The sequence below is a fragment of the Macaca nemestrina genome, chromosome 10 (genome assembly GCF_043159975.1).
Source record: "Macaca nemestrina isolate mMacNem1 chromosome 10, mMacNem.hap1, whole genome shotgun sequence".
Taxonomy (NCBI): Eukaryota; Metazoa; Chordata; class Mammalia; order Primates; family Cercopithecidae; genus Macaca; species Macaca nemestrina.
The window spans coordinates 119,775,801-119,793,776 of NC_092134.1; the positions used below are offsets into that span (position 1 = coordinate 119,775,801).

A 17,976-nucleotide genomic window follows, 5' to 3' on the forward strand; every position below is an offset into this window, starting at 1 on the left:
TCCCAAAGTGCTGGGATTACAGGCTTGAGCCACCGCGCCCGGCCCAACTCCACTTTCAAATAAAACTATACTTACTTCACAAATAGTGCCTTATAATAAAATATTCCTAATTCCTTCCTCCCATCACTTGTATTATTTCTGCCATGTATTTCACATATACATAGCATATATATATGTAAATAATAAAATACATTGTTGCTATCGTAATTTTGAACAAACTCTTCTTTATTAGGTCAATTAAGAATAAGAAAGACAATAATTTTTATTTTACTTTCTTTTTTTTTTTTTTTTTTTTTTTGAGACGGAGTCTTGCTCTGTCACCCAGGCTGGAGTGCAGTGGCCGGATCTCAGCTCACTGCAAGCTCCGCCTCCCGGGTTTACGCCGTTCTCCTGCCTCAGCCTCCCGAGTAGCTGGGACTACAGGCGCCCGCCACCTCGCCCGGCTATTTTTTTGTATTTTTTAGTAGAGACGGGGTTTCACCGTGTTAGCCGGGATCGTCTACTCGATCTCCTGGCCTCGTGATCCGCCTGTCTCGGCCTCCCAAAGTGCTGGGATTACAGGCTTGAGCCACCGCGCCCGGCCTATTTTACTTTCATCTATTTCTTCTTTGATGTTTTTCCTTTCTTTACGTAGGTCTGAGTTTCTGACTGACATGGTTTGGCTGCGTACCCACCCAAATCTCGTCTTGAATTGTAGTTCCCATAATCCCCACGTACCATAGGAGGGACCTGGTGGGAGGTAATTGAATCATGAGGGCAGTTACCTCCATGCTGTTCTCGTGATAGTGAATTCTCACGAGATCCGATGGTTTTATAAGGGGCTTTTCTCTTTCTGCTGGGCAGTTCTTCCTGCTTCAATGTGAATAAGGTGCGTCCTTCTCCTTGCCGTCTTCCATGACTGTAAGTTTCCTGAGGCCTCCTCAGCCCTGAGGAACCATGGGTCAATTAAACCTCTTTCTTCTATAGAGGCCAGCCTTGGGTATTTCTTCATAGCAGAGTGCGAATGGACTATCACACTGACCTATATAATCCTTACCTCTAAATAGCGTATTTTAATTTTTATTATGAAATAGGTCTACTAGCAACAGATACCCTCAATTTTTATTTGTCTGGGAAAGTCTTTATTTCTTCTTAACTTTTGAGGAATAATTTTGCAGAAAACAGAATTCCAGGTTGGTGGGTTGTTTTCCTCTCAACATTTCAAATATTTCATTTCACTTTCCTTGCTTGCGTAGTTTGTGAGAAAACAAATGTAATTGCTTCTCTATAGATAAGGATATTTTTTCTCTCTAGCTTTTTTCAAACTTTTTTTATCTTTGATTTTCTGCAGTTTGAATATTATATGTCTAGATATAGTCTTTTTCTGGCATTTATTCTGCTTATTGGTTTATGAGTTTCCTGAGTCTGTAGTTCGTTATTAGACATTCATTTGGGGGAAATTTTCAGTCATTATTGTTTTAAATATTTCTCTGTCCCTTTCTCTCCTTTGTACTTCTGATATTTCCATTATGTATTATGTATATGTTACAACTTTTGTAGTCATCCCACAGTTCTTGGATATTCTATTCTGGTTTTTTTTCCCCCAGTCTCTTTTCTGTTTGCTTTTTCGGTTTTGGAGGTTTGCACTGACATATCCTCAAGCTCAGAGATTCTTTGTCAGCTGTGTCCTGTGTACTTACAACCACATCAAAGACGTTCTGCATTTCTATTGCAGTGTTTTGATCTCTAGCACTTCTTTTTGATTCTTTCTTAGTATTTTCATATATCTGCCTTCATGGCCCATTTATTATTGCACACTGTCTGCTTTATCCATTATTCATGTCTACTTTAGCATATTAGTTATCGTTTGTTTTAAATTCCTGGTCTGATAATCTCAACATCTCTGCCACATCTGAATCTGGTTCTGATGCTTGCTTTGTCTCCTCAATCTGTTGTTTTTTGCCCCTAGTACACCTTGTAATTTTTTTCTTAATAACCAGACTGAGTAAATTATTTTACTCAGTCTAATGTAAATTAGTGTATTATTTTCTTGAGAATGTACTGAGTAAAAGGAACTTCTGTAAATAGTCCTTTACTCAGGTGGTTGTAAGGTGGTAGGGGAGGGGAATGTCCTATAGTTCTATGATTAGGTCTCAGTCCTCAGAAACCCTGTGCCTCTGGACTGTCACAAATGCTTCTCATTTTTTCTCCCTAAAAACAACAACAACAACAACAAAAGCAACTGGAACAATTGGTTTAAGTGGGTTGGAGTTAGGCATGTCTCTTCTCCCAGGTGGAAGACTACAGCTGGCTAGAGTTAAGATTTCTCTTCCCCCAGGTCATTAAGGCTCAGATAAAGCCCCAGTAGGTTAGGCTCTGGTTAGTTTCTCCTGAGGGCAGACCTTGTTAAGAAGAATGAAGTGCTCTGGCCTATTTCAGAATGGTTCCTTTTTCCCTTTCCTTGCCAGAAACACATGGGGATTATTCTCTGATAGTCACTGTGAGGACCCGGTTGATTTCCTGGAGGTAAAACTCATGAAAGTGTTGGGGGCTCTCCTATGACTGGGTCTCCCTGAAGTTTTTAACTCTCAGAATTCGCCACACTGAACTCCCTGCAATTCATTCATTACCATTTAAAGAGTTGTTGAATGTTCACTTTGTTTAGATTTTTACTTATTGTTAGAAGAGAGTGGTGATTTCCAAGTTTCTTATGAGCCAGACTAGAAACCATTCTTCTCTGTGTTTTTCAGGTCTAACTCAACTAACCTTTTCATATCAAAATGGTTGGTGGTGTTGGTTTGGTAGAGGAGATGTCAGGTCAAGGCAATCATTGTTGCATCTGAGGATTTTTCCAGACTCCAGTCAGCCCTTTCTGCTCCAAGTACCAATAGCTTGATTGGTTTATGATTGTTATTATTTAACAGACAAGCTACCCAAGATCTGTGTGAAAGATGAATATTATATTTTACTTAAAACTAAATTGGGTTTCTAATAAATTTTTAACAACTTTATTTAGGGATAGTTTATATGCCATACAATTTACATTATAAGTGTACAGTTTGATTATTTTTAGTAACATTTATAGTTGTTCAAACATTCCTAGAGTTCAGTTTTATAACACTTCTGCCACCTCCAAAAGTTTTCTAGTTACAGTTTGGATCAATCCCTGCTCCCAGCTCTGACCCCAGACAACCATGGATCTTCTTTTGGTCTCTACATCTTTGTCTTTTCTGGAAACTTCATATATATGGAATAAGACAATATGTATTATGTATGTAGTCATCTGTGTCTGGCTTCTTAGCATAATGTTTTCAAGGTTTATCTATGTTGTATATATCAATAGTGTGTTCCTTCTGATTGCAGAATAATATTTCATTGTATGCATTTACCACATTTTGTTCATCCACTCATTGGTTGATGTACATTTGGATTGTTTTTAGTCTCTAGCTGTTTTGAATAATGCTGGTGCAAACGTTTGTGTACAGATTGCTGGTTCTCATGGTAAAATTTTCATTTTAAGACACTTCTAAACTGTTTTCCAAAGTAGCTATACCATTTTACACCAGCCAATATCAACCTATGATTGTTTTGATTTCCTCACATACTCAACAACATTTGTTATTGGTGGTCTGTTTAAAAATAACCACTCTTGGAGATTGTGTGATGATATCATTTGTAATTTCAACTTTCATTTCCCTAATGACTAATGATGTTGAGCAAGTATTTATAAAAACAAACAAATGAAAACATAGAAAAACCCTCTAATAAAGCTATTTGTATATCTGCTTTGTTGAAGTATGTATTAAAATCTTTTACATTGCACATTTGGGGGAAATGGTTGTAAGATTATAAAAAATATAATCTGCATACAAGTCCTTTTTCAGATATAACATTTGCATTTTTTTCTTGTCTATAAATTATTTATTCATTTTCTTAATTGTGTCTCTTAAGATCAGAGGGGTTTCTTTTAAAAAAAGTCACTTTTAATTTTTGTGGGTACATAGGTGTATATATTTATGGGATACATGAGACGTTTTGATACAAGCATGCAATATGAAGTAATCACATCATGGGCAAATGGGGTATCCATCCCCTCAGGCATTTATCCCTTGAGTTACAACCAATCCAATTACACTCTTTTAGTTATTTTAAAATGTACAATTAAGTTGTTGTTGACTATAGTCAGCCTGTTGTGCTATCAGATAGTGTGTCTTATTCATTTTTTCTAACCATTTTTTGTGCCCATTAACCATCCCATCCTTCTTCCCAGGGATTTTCATTTTGATAAAGACCATGTTGTATTTTTGCATAAAGAGAGTGCCTTTGGTGTCTTCTGCAAATAAAGACACATTTCTTTCTTTTCAATATGCATGCATTTAGTTTTTTATTCTTGCTTTAATATACTAGGTAAAACTTCTAATACAATGTCGAATGCAAATACTGAAAATGGACGTCTTTGCCTCGCTCCTGATATTAGGTGAAGTTTCATCTTTCCAGATTAATAGGATACTAACTGAAGTTTTTTAAAGAGATGCCCTTTATCAGAATGAGGAAATTGATTTCTCTTCCTAGTTTCTTGAGAGTTATTATTATGAATGATTCTTTACTACTTACAAATGTATTTTTCTATATCTATTGAGATGATTGTTCTTGTTTTCTTTATTCTATCATTGTGGTGTATTAATCAGTTAATATGTTAAACCGATCTTGCATTCCTGTGATAAACCCCACATTCTCATGGTGTATAAAGATTTTGTGTGTTTCAGGATTTGGTTTGCTAATATTTTATTAAGGATTTTGTGTGCTTATGAGGTGTATTGGTCTATAATTTTCTTTTCTTGTGATGTCTTTGGCTTTGGCATCAGGTTAAAACTGACCTAGAAAAGAAATTGAGAAAGTTTGTATGGGGTTTGTATTATTTCTTCATTAAATTGTGGATGGAATCATAGTAAAACCAGCTAGGGATTGGCTTTCCTTTATGGGAGGAATTTTAATTGCTAATTCAAATATCTTCCCTGTATATAGATCTATTTTGAATTTCCGTAAGTCAGTATTATTAATTTGTGTAGTTTGTCTAGTTTCTTGGCATAAAATTATTAATAATATTGTTACTTTGTTTGTTTGTTTTTTTGAGATGGAGTCTTGGTCTGTCGTCCAGGCTGGAGTGCAGTGGTGTCATCTTGGCCTTACAGGTTCAAGCGATTCTCATATCTCAGCCTCCCAAGCAGCTGGAACTACAGGCATGCACCACCATATTGGCTAATTTTTACTTAAATTTTTTTTTTTTAGTAGAGGTGGAGTTTCACCACGGTGGCCAGACTTGTCTCAAACTCCTGGCCTCAAGTGATTCACTTGCCTCAGCCTCCCAAAGTGCTGGGATTACATGCCTGGCCATTATTCTTTTAATTTATCTAAGATCTGCATTGATGTCTGCTATTTTATTTCTGAATTGTAGTTTGTGTCTTTCTATTTTATTCACAGTAAGTCTCACTAAAGATTTATCAGTTGTTTTGCTCTTTGCAAAAATAAAACCCCACCGCGTTTTAGTGTCGTCATACATTTTCTTTTTTTGTTTTTCACGTCATTGATTTTTGCTATGAGCTTTATTATTTCCTTTCTTCTACTTCCTTTCAGTTTGCTTTGTTCCTGGAGAGGTAATGATAATGTATTATAGGAGTTTAAAGAATGAGTACTTCCCATTCTTGAATCAGGGAATTCTTTGAGGAGAATAAGCCTTGAAGAGTAGATTATGATGGAGTGAGAAGGATAAGAGGTAATGGGGAAGACATTCATAGAAGAGGGAATCAGACAAGCAAAGGCAGGCAAATACAGACTGTATAGGAAAAAAAAACGAATAGTTCACTTTGTTAACTAGAGACCAAATACATCAGCAAGCACAATTAATTTAAATACACTCAAGTCTCCGATTGAAAGACAAATGTTCTACCTTTATTATGGATTTGTCAAATTGGAGTTTTGTCTAATTTTGTTTAATGTATTTTACAGCTATGCTATTAGGTACAGTTTTAAGACTGTTTCATCTTTCTGGTTGTTGAATAGGTTAGATTTATTTCAGAACAGAAGGAGGCTTCAACATTAGAGAACATATTAACATAGTTAATCACATTAACCAGGTTAAAAAAAAATCTATGTTCATATCAGTAAAGAAGATCATGAGAAAAAAATTATTTTTAATTTAAAAAAATCTTAGATAACTTCCCTAACTTTATAATGATATTTACCTAAAAAATGTATAGTAAACATCATTCTTAGCAGTGAAACATTAGAACATACCTTTAAAAATAAAGGTTAAGAGTAGGATACCTTATCATTCAACATTTTCTCTGGGCACCTAGATGACATATACACAAAAATAGAAAGAAATAAAAACATAAAGATCTGAAAGAAAAAACACAACTCTTCTTTTTAAAAGATAGAAAAACCAAAATTATCTACAATTTCACCTATCAAAATTTGAAAAGTTTGTAATATTAATGCACAAATTTGATAAGGTTGCCAAATACAAGATCAGCATATAAAAGTAAATTTCATTTTTACAGCATTAGTCATAAACAGCTAGAAAATGCAATTTGAATAATGAAACTATTTACTATGGCAGCAATAATAATGAAGTGCCAAGACCTAATAAACACAACAAAAAATATACATGTCTCTTATGGAATAATTATAAAATTTATTGAAAGACAATAAAAAAGACCTGAATTAATTGAGAAATGTACTATATTCATAGACAGAAAGACTCAATATTTTAAGAATGTCTTTGCTACTAAAATTGATTTAGACCCATAGAATTTGTTGTATAACTTAATTTATAATTTATATAGAAAAGCAAAGGATTGATAATTGCCAAGACACTCCACATTGATACAGTGTTTGGTGAGCATTTTCTTAAATTGTTAAGATACATGGGACATGAAATGAATTGAAAATGAAACTTTTGCATGTGTTGCATGAAGCTCTTAGGTATCAATTCCAAATGACTTTCAGCCAGTCCATCAGACGTTCATCCATCCAATTATTTTGGAGTTTATATGCACTGGCATTTTTGGAGCTCTCATTCTTAGATTTCATGCTGTGGCTTAAAATTAAATATGTGGAAATAATTTTTGGTCTTCAGTAATTATGCATATTATCAGCGATATACTGATTTTTATAGCTGGTAGTCACAATCTTGGTCTCCTTAATAACTTTAACATTGTCCATATGACTTTGAGGAATGTTTCTACCTTAGGATTTCACTAGGATGTCTAATTAACTATTTCCATGTTTTTCCTGAATGAATTATGTATCACTAAAGTAATCAGCTTCTATTCGAAATTATCAGGAAGACGCTGACAAACTGACATTTTATTGATAGTCTTGCATAATGAATGAATAGTTCACATCAGTATCTCATTTTTTTGAAGTTTATTCAGAGGTACCGTTGCAAATTTTTCTGCCTTTAGTTGGATTGCATGGCACGCAATAAGCAATATTTTTGCATGAATTTCAGCAATAAAATATAATCCAGCTTTATTCATTTCTGGGTATCTTCTTAGGTCTTATAGAAAACTTGGTTGTTGTATTGCAGCATAATTTGGAAATGTAGTCATTCTTCCAAAAAATAATCAATTTATAGTAATCAATTTACATCTCACTGCATAATTTTCCTGCCATTTTACACATACAATAGCTTTGGGCCTTAATGCACAATTACGACTCACTCTGTAGACTACATGTATATGTATAGGTAATTGTTGGTTCATCATATCTTTTTAAAGATATTTAAATGGCAGTTAAATTAAACAAAAATGACCCAAACAATGCCCATTAGTAAACTAATGGGAGATTGAGAAGTGCCGTAACAGAGTTTGTATATATATAGGAAATGATGGTTACATCATGAGACTGCATACCTAACAGTAATAGGGACAGCATCAATTGTAAGATACAGTTTGATCTCAGAAATGTTAGAATGTGAAAAAAGTGTATCTTAGAATCAACAAATACTTTTATCTTCCATCATTGGGACGGAAAAAAAGGCATTTTGAAAGGAGGATGAAGCACAAGTCAATGATGCAGTCATGGAGAACGGAAGGGTTCTAATATTCTAAAACTGGTCCTTCCCCTCAGAAGAATAAATCAGGCTGATAAGAAGCAAGGGAATATTGAATTAAAGGAGTGAATCAGAGATCATTCCCTTGGCAATTTGTTCAAATTCCAGTTAATTCAGGCTCCTCTAGACAGATGTTTTTGTACACTAGAGGGCTCTAACACACAACATGTCAAAAAAAAATATTGATAGCTCATTTTGTTTGTTTTTAAATTTTGTTTCCTCAACAAATATTTATTGAACATGAATTCTTAAACATTATGCTAATCATTGTAAGGAATATTAAATGACTATAATCTGTACTCAGCCCATAAGAGATTTATAATTTGGTAAGGGAGACAAAGCATGGATAAAAGTTAAAATAAAGGGAGGGGTGAGACAAAAGTTAAAATAAAGGAAGGCATAAAACTAGACCAAAGAATTATAAAAATTCAGAAGAGTAGTGAATCTTTGTCTAGATAAACTTGTCCAACCCACAGCCCACGGGATAGATTTGAATGTGGCCCAACATAAATTCATAAACTTTCTCAAAACATTATGAGATTTATTGTGTGTGTGTGTGTGTGTTTAGCTTATCAGCTATCTCTAGTGTTAGTGTATTTTACTTGTGGCCCAAGACAATTCTTCTTCCAGCGTGACCCAGGGAAGGCAAAAGATTGAACACCCCTGGCCTAAGTCATCAGCTGAAATTTATTTGAGTTGGAAAAAATTTAACCATCTCCTTAATGACTGACCAGACTGTGTATTTCAGGGTATGCTCCTGACCAAAGTTTGTGGGCAGCGTAAGAACAAAAGAAGCTGCCTCTTGCAAATATCCTTGAAGGTCAGCTGGGTAGTACCGGAGCACATGCTTATTCTACACCTTAGTCACTACATTCCTCCTCTTGTCCTCCTCTCCTTCCTTCCCGTTTTCAGACTTCCCTCCTTTGGCTTCTTCCTTGGGGTACTCTAGACCATAATTACCTGGCAGTGACTCTAAGATATAGTGTTAATCTTTCAAGTGGCATTCTGGACTAAAGAAGTTATTCACCCCAGCTCCCAGGTAAATTCTGGGACATCTTTTTGCCTCAAAAATTATTGTGGCCACCAACACCCTTTGCTGATAGCATGGTCTGTGCATTTTCAAATGTTGCCAAGATTGCAAGACAATGTTTACAGCCCTTTGAATTAGGGAGGCAAAGTGGCAGAGCAGGTGCAGGAGCAGAGCTGTGGCCCTCCTTCCTTTACCATCTCGCATACACCCTCTTGCCCACTCTCTACCCAGGCTATATTCTGTTCTTTCTTTCTTTTTTTCTTTTCTTTTTTTTTTTTTTTTTTTGAGACGGAGTCTCGCTCTGTTGCCCAGGCTGGAGTGCAGTGGCCAGATCTCAGCTCACTGCAAGCTCCGCCTCCCGGGTTTACGCCATTCTCCTGCCTCAGCCTCCCGAGTAGCTGGGACTACAGGCGCCCGCCACCTCGCCCAGCTAGTCTTTTTGTATTTTTTTAGTAGAGACGGGGTTTCACCGTGTTAGCCAGGATGGTCTCCATCTCCTGACCTCGTGATCCGCCCGTCTCGGCCTCCCAAAGTGCTGGGATTACAGGCTTGAGCCACTGCGCCCAGCCCTGTTCTTACTTTCTAAGCTGCTGTACAAGTGAAGATATAAATCCATTAAGAAGTCTTTACAAGAACTGCCGGGGTCTACACTGTTCCAGGAGCCCACGGCAAAAAAAAATATCCTGCTTTCTTACTTTGGCTTTCCGTCTTACGTTTGATAGTTGAGAAAGATCTATTTAAAGATTTGTTTCATTTATTTATTTAAAATGTTTAATTTAAAAGAACTATCAGGCTGGGTGTAGAGGCTCACGCCCGTAGTGCCAACACTTTAGGAGGCCAACACAGGCAAATCACTTGACCCTAGGAGTTCAAGTCCAGCCTGAGCAACATGGTGAAACCCTGTCTCTACGAAAAATACAAAAATTAGCTGGGCATGGCAGCTAATTTAGCCACAGCACACACCTGTGGTCCTAGCTACCAGAGAGGCTGAGGTGGGAGGAGCACTTGAACCTGGGAGGCCAAGGTTGCAGTGAGCCAAGATCACGCCACTGCACTCCAGTCTGGGTAACAGAGCAAAACTCTGCCAAAAAACAAACAAACAAACAGAAAACCATCAATTTTAAAAGTTGCAAAAATAATACTCCCATATAATCTTTACTCATTATCAACAATCATTAATGTTTTTGCCATATTTGCTTTTTAAAATATAATTATTATTCTTATTGCTGAAATGTTAGAAAGTAAATTGCAGATACCATAATCCTTTACTCCCAAACTATTTCAATGTATATATCCTAACAAGGACATTTTCCTAGATAATAATAGTATAATAATAAGGTAAGAAATTTGATGCTGATGTAATATTGTCTAATACACAGTTTATATACAGATTTTACCAATTTTCTCATTAATGTTCTTTTTGGTGATTTTTTTTTCCCATTCTAGGATTGGATCTAGAATCACACATAGGATGATTGTCATTTCTTTAGTCTCATTTCATCTGGAACTATTCTTCTATCTTTCATCATCTTTAACATTGATTTTTATTTATTATTATTATTATTATTATTATTATTTTGAGACAGAGTCTCGCTCTGTTGCCCAGGCTGGAGTGCAGTGGCATGATCTTGGCTCACTGCAAGCTCTGCCTCCTGTGTTCACGCCATTCTCCTGCCTCGGCCTTCGAGTAGCTGGGACTACAGGCACCCGCCACCACGCCCAGCTAATTTTTTGTGTTTTTAGTAGAGATGGGGTTTCACCGTGTTAGCCAGGATGGTTTTGATCTCCTGACCTCATGATCCACCCGCCTCAGCCTCCCAAAGTGCTGGGGTTACAGGCGTGAGCCACCGCGTCTGGCCCCAACATTGATTTTTTTAGAAGTTCAAGCCAATTATATGTCTCTGAATTTGGGTTTGTCTGATGTCTTCACATGATTTCATCCCATTAATACATTTTTGGCAGGAATTTAGCATATTCTGAGAATATTATATTAGGAGGCCTGAGATTCCCCTTGTTAGGGGTTAAACCATTTTTTTTAATTCCCCAAGTAATATGAAAGTACTGATTTCCCCACAGCCTCACCAACAGAGTGTGTCATCAAGTTTTGCATTAACTGCCAATATGATTGATGAATATTATGATATCTTGATGTAGTTTTTAAGAAATAAACTTCATAGAAGTAGAATTAGAAAGCAATAAAATGGATCCATTTTAAGCACACAATGTGATGAATTTCAACAACACTTATAAGATAGACTATATTCATCACTTTAAAAAGTTTCTCATTTTGTTTTAGTTAAATCCCCCCAAATTCTTGCCCCAGACAAACACTGATCTGCTTTCTGACACTGTCGATTATATTTGTGGATGCTAGAATTTCATATAAATGGAATCATAAGGTGCTATAGTTTTTCTTTTTCCTTTTTCCTCTTTTCTTTTCTCCTTCCTTCCTTCCTTCCTTCCTTCCTTCCTTCCTTCCTTCCTTCATTTCTCTCTTTCTCTCTTTCTGTCTTTCTCTCTTTCTCTCTTTCTTTCATGGAGTCTTGCTCTGTCACCCAGGCTGGAGTATAGTACTGTGATCTTGGTTCACTGTAACCTCTGTCTCCTGGGTTCAAGTGATTCTCCCTCCTCAGCCTCCTGAGTAGCTGAGATTACAGGTGCATGCCACCATGCCTGGCTAATTTTTGTATTTTTAGTAGAGGCGGGATTTCACCATATTGGCCAGGCTGGTGTTGAACTCCTGACCTCAAGTGATCCACCTGCCTCGGCCTCCCAAAGTGCTGGGATTACAGGCGTGAGCCACTGTGCCCAGCTGATGCTGTAGTTCAGATGTTTGTCTCCTCAAACCTCATGTTAAAGTCTGATTCCAATGTTGGCAGTGGGGCCTAATATGAGGTGTTAGGTCATGCTCTGTGGCTGAACTACTCTATCCTATTCATTTCCCTCATGAATGCACTAATGCCTGCAAAAGTGAGTTCTCACTCTTACTAGTTCCTGAGAGATCTGGTTGTTAAAAAAAAAAAGCCTGGCACCTGTCTCTCCTCCCTCTTGCTTCCTGTCTCACCATGTAATCTCTAACACACCAGCTCTCCTTCACCTTCTGCCATGTGTGGAAGCAGCCTGAGGCCCTCAGACTGCAGAACCACAAGCCTAATAATCCCCCTTTCTTTTCTTTTTTTTTTTTTTTCAGAGGGAGTCTCACTGTGTCACCCAGGCTGGAGTGCAGTGGCACGATCTCGGCTCACTGCAAGCTCCGCCTCCCGGGTTCACGCCATTCTCCCGCCTCAGCCTCCGAGTAGCTGGGACTACAGGCGCCCGCCACCACGCTGGCTAGTTTTTTGTATTTTTAGTAGAGACGGGGTTTCACCATGTAAACCAGGATGGTCTCGATCTCCTGACCTCGTGATCCACCCGCCTCGGCCTCCCAAAGTGCTGGGATTACAGGCTTGAGCCACCGCGCCCGGCCAATCCCCCTTTCTTTATAAATTACCCAGCCTCAGTTATTCCTCTATAGCAGCACAAACAAGCTAAGACATAAGGCATGTATACATGGTGTCTGCCCTGGCTTCTGTTTCTCTGCATAATACTTTTGAAACCCACCCACATTGCTGCATATACGGGCAAATTATTTTTCTTATTACTGAGCAGTATCCCATTGTGTGACTATGCCACAATTTATTTATCCATTGTCTTTTTTACGGTGTTTTGCTTCCAATTCGTGGCTGTTACGAATAATTTATGAGCATTTATGAACAAGTCTTTGTGTTGACGTATGATTTTGCTTCTTTTAGGTAAATATATAGGAATGAGGTTGTCGGGTCATATTGCAGGTGTCTATCTAACTTGATAAGAACTTTCCAAACTGCTTTCCAAAGAGGTTGTACCATTTTACATTCCCGCCAGCAATGTTTGAGAGTTCCAATTTCTTTGCATTCTCACCAACAGCTGGTATGTTTATTTTTAATTTAGAATTAGTGGGTGTGTAATGGTATCCCATTGTGGTTTAAATTGCATGTTTATGTTGACTAATGACTTTGAGCATCTTTTTATGTACCATTTGTATATCTCATATTGTGAAGTCTCTTTTCAAACGTTCTGCCTGTTTATTATTTGGTTGTTTGTCTATTATTGAGTTTAAGAAATACTTAGATGTGGCCGGGCGCGGTGGCTCAAGCCTGTAATCCCAGCACTTTGGGAGGCCGAGACGGGCGGATCACGAGGTCAGGAGATCGAGACCATCCTGGCTGACACGGTGAAACCCCGTCTCTACTAAAAAAAAAAAAAAAAAAAAAAAAAAAAAAAAAAAAAAAAAAAAAAAAAAAAAAAAGAAATACTTAGATGTATGGATTACAAATATTTTCTCCAAGTTTGTGCCTGTCTTTTCATTTTCTTAAGTGCCTTTCGAAGAGAAGTTTTAATGTTGGTAAAATGAAACCTATCATTTTTCTTCTTTTATGGTGTGCATTTTGTGTGATATCTAAGAAAACATGCCATAAGTTTGGGTTGATTTTTCTCGTGTTTTCTTCTAGAATATTTATAATTTGATCACAATGTAGACATATATGAAAACATCACGTTGTGTCCCATAAACATACATAATTTTTATTTGTCAATTAAAAACAAGAACAAAGAATAACAGAATAAAAATTGAAAAATAAATTACATTGAGATTTAAAAAATGTGTGTATGTATATGTGTGTATACATATACATTTTATGTATACATACACATTTTATGTATACATATAAAATATATATGTGTGTGTGTATATATATAGTTTTAGCTTTACATTTAGGTCTGTGATCTATTTTGAGAATCTCAAATCTTTTGTCACTCTAGCTTCATGAAAATCTCTTTTTTCCCCCCACCACTTTGTTTTCAATAAAATTTTTCCCTCAGGGGACAAGCCTGATTTTTTCACCCTGGCAGTGCCCAGAATCAGCAAATGCCTTTATGAATAGTTGCAGATCTTCTGCTTCCTTCTGAAGGATTTCCCTTCTTGGAAATTTTTCTCCAACTCCTGTTGCTTTCACCACTCTCTGATGCTCTTAAATATATGACTGATGTAATTTACCTGGATTTTCTGGTTATTTGTTCGGTGTTCCTGGCCTGTTGTGAACTACTTTATCCTGTTAGAAGTGGGTCACCTTTTCTGACTGCTCTTAATATTTTTTAAAAATTTGTCTCTAATTTTTAACAGTGTGCCTATGTGCAGTTTTCTTTGTATTTATCTTGCTTGTTGCTGTAGCCCTTCTTAAATTGGAAGCTTGATGTCATTCATAAACTGCGAAAAATTATTGCCTATTAGCTCATCAAAATGCTCTGTCCATCTTTTCTAACCTTTTCTCCTGAGATTTGAATTTTACATACTTTAGATCTTTTCGCTGTATGGCATCTATCTCTTACGTTCTTTCCTGTGTATTTCCATCCTTTTGTTTCTGTGATTTAGTTTGAATAATGTCTTCTGTCCTTTCTCCCAATTTATTAATTCTTTCTTTAGCTCTGTGTGATTTGACTTTAAATGTATTCACTGAGGTCTGAATTTCATTTAAAAAATTTTACGCTCAAAACTTCCCCTTTTTTTTTTTTTTTTTGACAGAGTTTCGCTCTCGTTGCCCAGGCTGGAGTGCAATGGTGCAATCTTGGCTCACTGCAACCTCCGCCTCCTGGGTTCAAGAAATTCTGCCTCAGCCTCCCAAATAGCTGGGATTACAGGCACACGGCACCACGCCTGGCTAATTTTTTGTATTTAGTAGAGACGGGGTTTCTCCATGTTGGTCAGGCTGGTCTCGATGTCCTGACCTCAGGTGATCCACCTGCCTCAGCCTCCCAAAGTGCTGCAATTACAGGCATTAGCCACCACGCCTGGCCTGGTTTTTTATATAAATTATATTCGATTTTTGTTGAAATTCTTCATTCTTTCATTTATTTTCTTGAATATATTGTCATACTTAAATTATGTGTCTGACAACTTTAATATTTAGGTCACCTATATATTTCTGATTCTTTTGTCTGCTTTTTCTCTGGCTGTTGAGCCAAATTTTTTAACTTGTCAATTTTGGATTGAGTGCTGGAAATTGCATATTAAAAATCATCAAGATAACTGGATGCTCTTAATTATTGTATCTTCCTTCATGAATAATTTATTTGGCTTTGACAGAAAGTTATAGAGGTAGGTCACCTTAAATTTTTGGAAGACTTAGTTGATATAAAGACTTCAGTGTCTGTGATTGTGGTCTACTTCCGGGTCACCCTTATTTCTGTGTCAGGGATCTTTACCAAAAGCCCCTCCTTGAAGAGTCCTAACCTGTTGTTTTTGTTCTTCAACTCTTCTGAGACTGCAGAAGTTCTGCCTAGTTTTTGGGTTTTCAGCTACACTTTCTGCTTTTGAAATTGCCATGTAAATTGAAGTAAAAGTTCAACTCAAATGCTATGTTCATCTCTTATTCTCTCTTCTTCTAGACTTTCACCTTTAAAATTCTCACCATTTCTTATATCTTCAAATGGGTTTTTAAAAAATTTGTCTATTTTTTATTTTCAATAGGGAAGTTGGTCTAAGGCAATCTAATCATCAATACTAGGGTTGAAAACTATGAGTATCATATTTAATTTCCATAGGTATCATTCAGTACTTGCTAATAATCTTCCCACATCATGCTAAGCCAAAAGAATAGCTTTTACAGTATTGTAGGGAACTGGGTGGAGAGACAGGTTGGGTGGGTGAGAATTTTCCCCAAGCTCTCCTCTATCACATCTGTGGCCTCAGAACAATCAACTGTAGTGGTAATTGCAAAGTGTATTGCAGGGCATACACATGGCTGGTGAGGGAAAATTGGACTGTCCATGAGACGATGCATCTGGTAGACACTGGATGGTAGGTGAGCTGAATTAGTCATGACTGCCTGGGATCATGCCATGGAAACCCTAAGAAACTATCAAAAGGAGGACACTGTTTGTATTCTGATGGGATATTAGACAAAGGAAATGAGATTTACTATTTTTAGTATGACCCTGCTTGTATCCACAGGTTAGATGGCCTGAATATACAGACTATATTTAAAATGGAATTCCTCTAATTTAAATAAAATACAGTCTTCATTCTGAATTTTCTTATTCATCTTGTTACTGTGTCAATTCACTAAGCCTTCAAAGGATGACAGAAGTATAATATCTGTGGAAATCTCAAGAGGTCATTTTTATGAGTTCGAACTTTATTATCAAATAACGTTTTATAAACCTTCTGTGATAGGATTTCGTACTTTCCAAAGACATTATTCTCCAATGTAGAGAAACCTTCTTTTACCCTTAGAAAACTGTGTACTGTGATCAGTGGTTAGCTCTTAAGAAGAAAGGAACTGAGCTAAACGTTTAATTCTACCCCTGTAAATTGTTCACCGGAACCTTTCCAATTCATTCAGAACAATCAAGTATTGTAAGGGTTATGGGTGGAGGGAAGAGGAAAGAAATTGCTCTCATTGATTAAATTTCCTTTTCTTTCTGAGTTCTGGATTTGTCAGTTTCCTCTGAGTTTTTGTTTGCACCAACCTCTGAGGTCATGTTTGCACCAATGATTTTATCCAATAGTTGATCCCAAACCATCTTAACTTTTCATAGGTCACTCTTCCAAGGTTCATGAGAAAAAACTGAAAGTTTGCATCTTTGGTACTTCAATTAACACTGACTTCACTTGGTATTAGTGCTCCTTTTAGCAACTGTATTAGTGTATCCTCACACTGCTTATAAAGAATTACCCAAGACACTGGGTAATTTATAAAGGGAAGAGGTGTAATTGACTCACAGTTCAGCATGGCTAGGGAGGCCTCGGGAAACTTAGAATCATGGTGGAAGGGGAAGCAAACATTCTTTTTTACATGGCAGCAACAAGGAGAAGTGCCGGGCAAAAGGGAGAAAAGCCCCTTATAAAACCATCAGATCTCCTGAGAACTCACTTATTATCACCAGAACAGCAGCATGGGGATAACCACCCCCATGATTCAATTATCTTCCACCAGGTCTCTCCCACGGCATGTAGGAATAATGGGAATAACAATTCAAGAAGATATTTGGGTGGGGACAGAGCATCTCTGTCCCCTCCCAAATCGCATGTGCTCACATTTCAAAACACAATGCTACCTTTTCAACAGTTCCCCAAGATCTTAACTCATTACAGCATTAACCTGAAAGTCCAAGTCCAAAGTATCATAAATTGACACTCAATATTAACCACTGGCCAGGTGTGGTGGGTCACACCTATAATCCCAGCACTTTGGGAGGCCGAGGCAAGAGGATCACTTAAGGTCAGGAATTCGAGACCAGCCTGGCCAATATGGCAAAACCCCACCTCTACTAAAAATACAAAAATTAGCAGGGTGTGGTGGTGGATACCTGTAATCCTAGCTACTTGGGAGGCTGAGACAGGAGAATCGCTTTAACCTGGGAGGCAGAGGCTGCAGTGAGCTGAGATCGCACCACTGCACTCAGGCCTGGGCAACAAAGTGAGATTTTGTCTTAAAAAAAAAAAATTAACCATCATAGCAACCTTTGAGAATTCATATGTACCTGGTAGCATGGTGTATAAACTGAGCTGAATCAATAAACAAGACCTACTTGATTGAAAAACCTAATTACTCCTCCCATACCAATCTCTACAGTATACCTATTTATCCATCGCTAAGCTCCTTGGTAACTATGGACCAAAACCTGTGTGAAACTTAAAAGAAGAAAAGCAATTAATCTCCTGAACTACAGAAAAACACCCACAGTCCAGGTATAAAATAGTTTCCCAAACTGAGCCTCATCTGCATAAAGTGTGTCTGAATCAACAGCTAAATGAGGAAATAAAGCCCTGATA

General features: G+C 37.2%; 1 long non-coding RNA gene across 1 annotated transcript in view; it reads left to right on the forward strand.

Moving 5' to 3' along the window:
- Positions 1-508: 508 nt before the first annotated feature.
- The window catches only part of LOC139356840 (uncharacterized), a 72,119-nt gene continuing 54,651 nt past the window's right edge, over positions 509-17,976 (forward strand). Inside the window, exon 1 of the long non-coding RNA XR_011609292.1 lies at positions 509-900. This is a non-coding gene — a long non-coding RNA (uncharacterized lncRNA). The remainder of the gene's footprint in view (positions 901-17,976) is intronic.